The sequence below is a fragment of the Theobroma umbraticum genome, unplaced genomic scaffold (assembly GCF_002168275.2).
Source record: "Theobroma umbraticum cultivar Fairchild unplaced genomic scaffold, ASM216827v3 scaffold_146.0, whole genome shotgun sequence".
Classification (NCBI taxonomy): domain Eukaryota; kingdom Viridiplantae; phylum Streptophyta; class Magnoliopsida; order Malvales; family Malvaceae; genus Theobroma; species Theobroma umbraticum.
Window position 1 is genome coordinate 7304707 of NW_018397265.1, and position 6468 is coordinate 7311174.

General features: G+C 30.3%; 1 long non-coding RNA gene across 1 annotated transcript; it reads left to right on the top strand.

Moving 5' to 3' along the window:
* Positions 1-5401: 5401 nt before the first annotated feature.
* On the top strand, positions 5402-6468 carry LOC149526824 (uncharacterized). The gene is made up of 3 exons (XR_016351641.1): positions 5402-5532; positions 5658-6015; positions 6395-6468. It is a non-coding gene; the product is annotated as an uncharacterized LOC149526824 (long non-coding RNA).

Consider the following 6468-nt stretch of genomic DNA (forward strand, 5'->3'; position numbering starts at 1 on the left):
GCCATAATGTCTTCCACTCAAAACTCTGGAGTCTGGACCAATGTAAAGATATGGAGGGACTGCCTTATCCAAGTTCCAAATCCTTTTGTCTCTGAGAATCTCCAAATAGTTAAAATGAAATCAGCCTATGTAAGCCTGAGTTTACCATTCTTAGACTTTTCATTTTATACCAACAATTTATTATGGAGGAGTATTTTCCATGATAAACACAAAAAAATGAAATAAAAATAGATTTTACGTCTAATATAAAAATATATATATGGAGGAGTTGAACCATTTACGAATGTTTAGACCTAAAACCTATTGTCCACGATATGGCAAATACTACTTTTTCCAACCCATTGTAATGATGAGCCTCTTGAGTCCAGACCAACAACCATTCTTGGGCTGACTTAGGGAGCTCATTGTTATCACCCAAAAATGACAAGCCCCAGGCATTTTTATTGGTGGAGATCATTTTAGTTTTAAGTTTATATCAGGTCAATTTTTGAAACATTTTGTGAAATAATTTTTTTATAAATTTAATTTAAAAATATCTTTTATTATAATTTTAATTATTTTTAATTAATTTTTGATATAATTTAACAATAGTGTCTTTTAAACAATTTTAGATAAATTAAAATAATTTTAATTTTCTTTATATCGCTGATTAGATAAAATTTTAAAATTAAATCTTAATTTCTCTCTCTTACCAGATTTGTTTATCTAGTCAATTAATTCTTTCTCGTCATCTCAAAGAGTAAAGATGGAACCAATGTATATGTTTTAGATTATTGGATTTATTAGTTTATTTATATAATCTCAAAGTTGAGAGGTTGAAATTAATTAGACATATCTGTAAATTAAAACATTATATGACTTTGACAACTTAGACTTGGCTGTAAGCAGACAAAATAATTAGTTATTAGGTATTGTATTTTTAATTTTTAAGCATTATGTCACTGATTTTTAAATATTACGAAATTGATTTTTAGGCAATGTTTAAGTCACATAATGCCTAAACGCTAGTCATGTAATGACTTACTAATCAGTTATGCAATGCCTATCACTAGTCACACAATGCTATCACGTAATATTTAAAAATCAATCACACAATGTGCAAAATCAAGTTACGCAATACCTAAAAGTTATTAAAATTACTGAATTTCATTTAACAAAATCAATAATTTCGAACAATACATCATATTTTATTTAACAAAATAATTAACAAATATGCCTACATGATGAAAAATGTTCAAAATGCTCAAAGGTGTTTCTTTATGTATCAATAGCTATTCCAAAATGCTTAAAAATGCTCAAAACTTTCAATTTTTTTTTGTATAAAAAACCATTCTAAGATACTCAAAATCCTTAAAGGTTTTTCTTTTTGGTAAGAAATATTCCAAAAATGAATAGTTTCACCAAAAAAGTTTAAAAGATATGAATTAGTTTGAGATATGAATCTAAATATATAAATCGATTTCATTAAAAATAATTTTATCTAAAATTAATTTCTCTTAACTAAAAATAATTAAAATTATAAAGAGAATTATTTTCAAAAATACTTAATGTATGAAGAGTGTTTTTAAAAAAGACCCTACATTTTTTGATCTACATGCAAAGATTTGCACGTTTCAATCTCTACCAAAATCTTCATTCCTTTTGCCTTGTCATCCTAGCTGTATATGACCATTTTTAAACAACATTTTGGCTTCTAAGCAACAAACAGCAATACCCTTCTGTCTAACTGCTATTAATTCAATTGGTGAATGGAAAGTACCCTGTCTATAGGGACAGGGAATTTTTTTGGAGTATCCTGTTCTTACCAATCCTATTGTCTTGGTTCTCTTCATACTGATTTTTTGGGGTTGAGATGCCTTTTTGTAAATGTGAGTTGTTTCTGCATAGAAAGTAGGATGATCTCTTAGGAAAGGACTTTGAAATATTATTTTTAAATTAAAAAATAACAGGATAAAATCATCTTATTCTGGAAATAATTGTTCTCATTAATGAATAATTTTAAATTTTTTTAAAAAATTCAATTGGTGAATAGATAAATCCAACATTTTTACATTTTTCCATTTCTTGGTGGATTCTCTTCCAATTCTGGGTTTTTAGGCAATTAAGCACAATGAATCCTCTTCTTTAATGCCAAACACATGGAAAAATTGCCCTTTGCCCCACCATCAATTACTTTAATCTACTTAACAAAAATAGAAGCATTCCTTTGAATATTCCTTCCTGGCAAGGGACCAACAAGAAAGGGTTTTCTTATTTTCTTCTTTTTGGCACATCAAAACAGGTCAAACATGAGAGGAAAATTGAAATATTTTTTAGAAGTAAGTTCTTTTGATTGAAAAATTGAGATATTTGCTACCAAATCCAAAAGGGTTTATGTATCTGTAAAGAAGTAGACACAACCCATTTAGAAATAGCAAAAGTAGTAAGATTACTACTTTTTGTTTAGTCAATCTGTGCAAAATATGGCCGCTTTGCTCACCTTTTGGTAATCACATGCGGATGGAAGTTTTTTGCACTTTAACACAATCCCAAAGACAAAACATCAAAAGATCAAACGAGCCATCTCTAAACTCACCCAACACAGCAATCCTACCACTTCAATCCTTAAACCCATCATCTTTTGGGGGAAAAAACCTTAAACCCATGTTTTAAACAGTCAAAAGCCCATGATTTTCTTCTCAAAAACTAAAGTATAAGAACAACAAAGGATATGTCTTCCAACCAAACATAATGAACCCTCCCCAGAAAATAAACCTGAAACATGGTAAAAACAAAGAACAGAAAGGCAAGCAAAGGTTGGTGAGGAGAGAGGAGGCACTGGAGATGAGAGTTAGAATAAGCATGCTTTTATAATAGGGAGGAAACTGTTTCTAGGGCAACATTTTGGCCTGGTGCCAGCAGGTTTCGGGCAGCGGGTAAAGAGGTGTGTAGAAGGAAGGTGTGTGTCCGGGCAAGCCATTTCAGCTGACCCAAACTAATAAAGAATTAGGCAACTTGCCAAGGGCTTTGCTCTCCATGCTTATCTCCACTTCTCCTCGAAATATATTCACTGTTTTGAGAGTTTGTGACGTCTAAATCCAAATTACTCTTTTTGCTACATTAAAATCCAAAATTTTATATTAATTTTCATAAAATAAAAACTTTAATTAAATAGAAAATAATCAAAATATACATTAAAAAAAACAAAAAAATGTATTATGTTATGCAAATGTTTACGTTCTTTCATGCATGAATAAAAGATAAAAAGCAGGTTTTAAACTTCAAACACTCGGCAAAGAAAGTGACATCTGGGATGCAGCCATGGTTGCCAAAAAGTGCACGCACCATGCTTGTAACTTTGGATTGGGGCCGAGAGAAGTTTCCAGCCGAAGAAGAGAGGGATGGACCTACGAGCTGCGAAAAAGTAAGGCCATCAAACCCATTTTATCAACAGATGATTGCTTCGGAATAAAAGTTTCTATGCAGTACATGCCACTTCAAGGCCCAGCGGCCAATGTTGTTATGGACTTTGGTAAAACTTATTATTTAGAAAGATAGTATCGATATTATCTTATCCATAATAATTCCCGAGATAATATCTCATGATTAAAGTTTTGAAATTTTAATTTACAAGTTTTGGATTCGGATCTTGAAAAAATTCGAATATCTTTTCATAATTATACAAATTAATATAAATTTTTTTGATTAATTTTTAATAATTAAACTAACGTAAAATACTCTTTCAAATACATTTGAATATTTAGTTCATTGATTGATGTATTATATCTATGTTTAAAGAGTAAAGTTTGATCCTCCCCTCTCTAATTATTAAAAAAAAAAATCTTCTAAGTATGTAAGACGAGCTACACACCTAGCAAATATAGAACCAATCATCTTTTTCTTGGGGCTCCAGTTCATATTGACGTAATTATGTCAAAAAATCTTTAAGTAATAATATTATTATTTATAGACTTATTGTGCAGTTCACAACTTGACATGGGTAAGTGAGGAATGGTAGTTCAATAAAAAATAAAATAACTATTTTTATGAAAATAAAATAAGATATAAATAATCATTATACAATTTGGTTCATATATAGAATAGAATAAAGTAAGAATTGTTATTATAATTTATTCTCATATTTGATTTGTAAAAATAACTTTAGAATAGTAAAAGAATAGGTGATAAAAAGATAAAAATATATTTTATTATAATATATAATTTTTAATTTAAATATTTATTTTTATGATTTATTGAAAATATTAATAATTTTTTAATTAAAACTTATATAAGATCACTTATTTTATTTTTTAAAATTTAAAATATTTTTTTAATTTTTTTAAAAGTTTTTTTATTTTAGTATTTTCAATTTTTTCCTTTTCTTTCTTCTTAGTTGGTGGCCCACCAATAATGTGATCGGCATAATGGAGTGTTGATCTGACGCTTCCAGTGGCCAAATTTGACCAGATACAATGATGGACACTAGATTCAGCACTGTCTCGATTGGATCTAGCCGTGGAACACTTTCTCACGGCCAACACCGATGCTACCTTCGCCATTGTCACCCTTTGCTACCCTCCAGTGGTGGAGGGAATTTCCAGTGAGAAGGAGAGAGGCAAAAGATAGGTAGAGAGAGAAATATAAATGTGTTGTGAAAATTATGAAATTATTTATAAAGAGTAATTTAAGATTTTACCCAATTAATAGAATAAAAAAAAAGCAAACACATTTATAAGAACATAATAATTTATGTGATTCGGTATTTTGACGACCCACGTCTGCGGACACAACAACAAAAAAAGATTCGTTAAGAGAAAAATCAAGAAGTTATAAGAATAATTTCAAACTCATAATCCTTATCCCATGTACACTTAAATCACTTATTCTAAATCTAAGTGATGATTATTTTTTAATTTCAAAAAATCCTTTTATAGTGTCAAATGTAATAATTTTATCTTAATATAATTAAGACATATTATTTTAATCTAATTAAATTCAAATATTATTTTAATAAGATATACTAGTTTAATTAAAATTAAATAATTCTAATCATACTATAATTAAAGACTATCCTAAAAAAATGTGAAAAATGAAAAAAAAATTTATATTATGCAAATAATAATTTTTAAATTTATTTAAAAATAATTTTATGATTCCTTCATATTCAAAATAACCATTACTGAAACCCTTTTGGTATTGACTATTCACCATTATTCGGGAATGACCCTTTCGTGACGTAAACAAATTTTTAAAGAGATCTTAGAAGGGGTATTCCATTCCTCCTTAGCAAGCATACCCTTTTAAAGAATTAATAATATAATCAGTAGACTTAATTGTACCATTCACATCTTGACATTGGTAAGTAAGGAATCATAGTCCACCCCTTAAATCATTCTGGCATAATAAACCCAATGTCCCGTCTTGATAACATTCAGCAATTCAACTCCGAAGAGAAATCATTGAGCCAAAACACCCGTTAATAGAGTGTTAATTGGCAACTGCATGCTCTTCCCACTGAAGAACTGAGGAAGAGTACTCCTTTTATTTATCCCTGTAAGTAAGTTAAGTATTTTAATAACTTCATTATATGAAATTCCACATATGTATACTAATTATTAGGTGCAAATTAGGAAGCTTGGGAATCAAATTTAATCTTCTTCTATTTTTGTTTTTGACAGATGGAGGCCCATAATGTTTGTTCGAGTGCAATTGTTGGTCAAGTTCTTGTTGGAGCATATAATTATGAAAACTGGAAAGCTTGCGTACAAAACTATTTGTGGGTTAGAGATCTGTGGGACGTTGTGGAACAAGCCTCACAACCTCCTCAACGGGAAAATGAGGCTGAATTCAAGGCTTGGAGTAAGAGGAATGTGGCTGCTTTGCATGCTATTCAAATTTCATGTGATCCGCTCATGCTTTCTTATATCAGAAACATGGCTACGGCTAAAGATGCTTGGAACACTTTGGCCCAAGTGTGCCAATTACCTACGCCCCAACAAGCACCCCAGGCCCCCCAAGATGCACGACAGATGCCAGGTCTCTCTCACTCACTCTCCCTCCTTGTCTTTCTTTTTACAATATAATAGTTCAACCCCCTTTTTCTTTTGTCCTCCCCTTCGTGATTTTCATCATTTTCAAACCTTATTTACTTCGTTACAATATATATGTTGAAATGTGTGATTTAACTTATTCAAACACATTATAACTGGTCATATATGGATTATACGAATCGAACTATATTAGACAAGCATATGCTGGAGTCGTTATACAAAATCTAAACTTGTTCAACCTAATAAATTAGCAGTCTTTAGCATACTACTCTATTAACAATGTTGTGCGGTGGCAGTGGCCAGATTTGTTGATCGTATGCATATTTTGGCATAACAAAATATAATCTTCAATATATGTCTGCTAGACCGCACTCGTATTTTGGAGCTCCTCAAAGCTATTAAGGAAGGTGATTTGGAATCCACAAAGAGTCTTTTGACA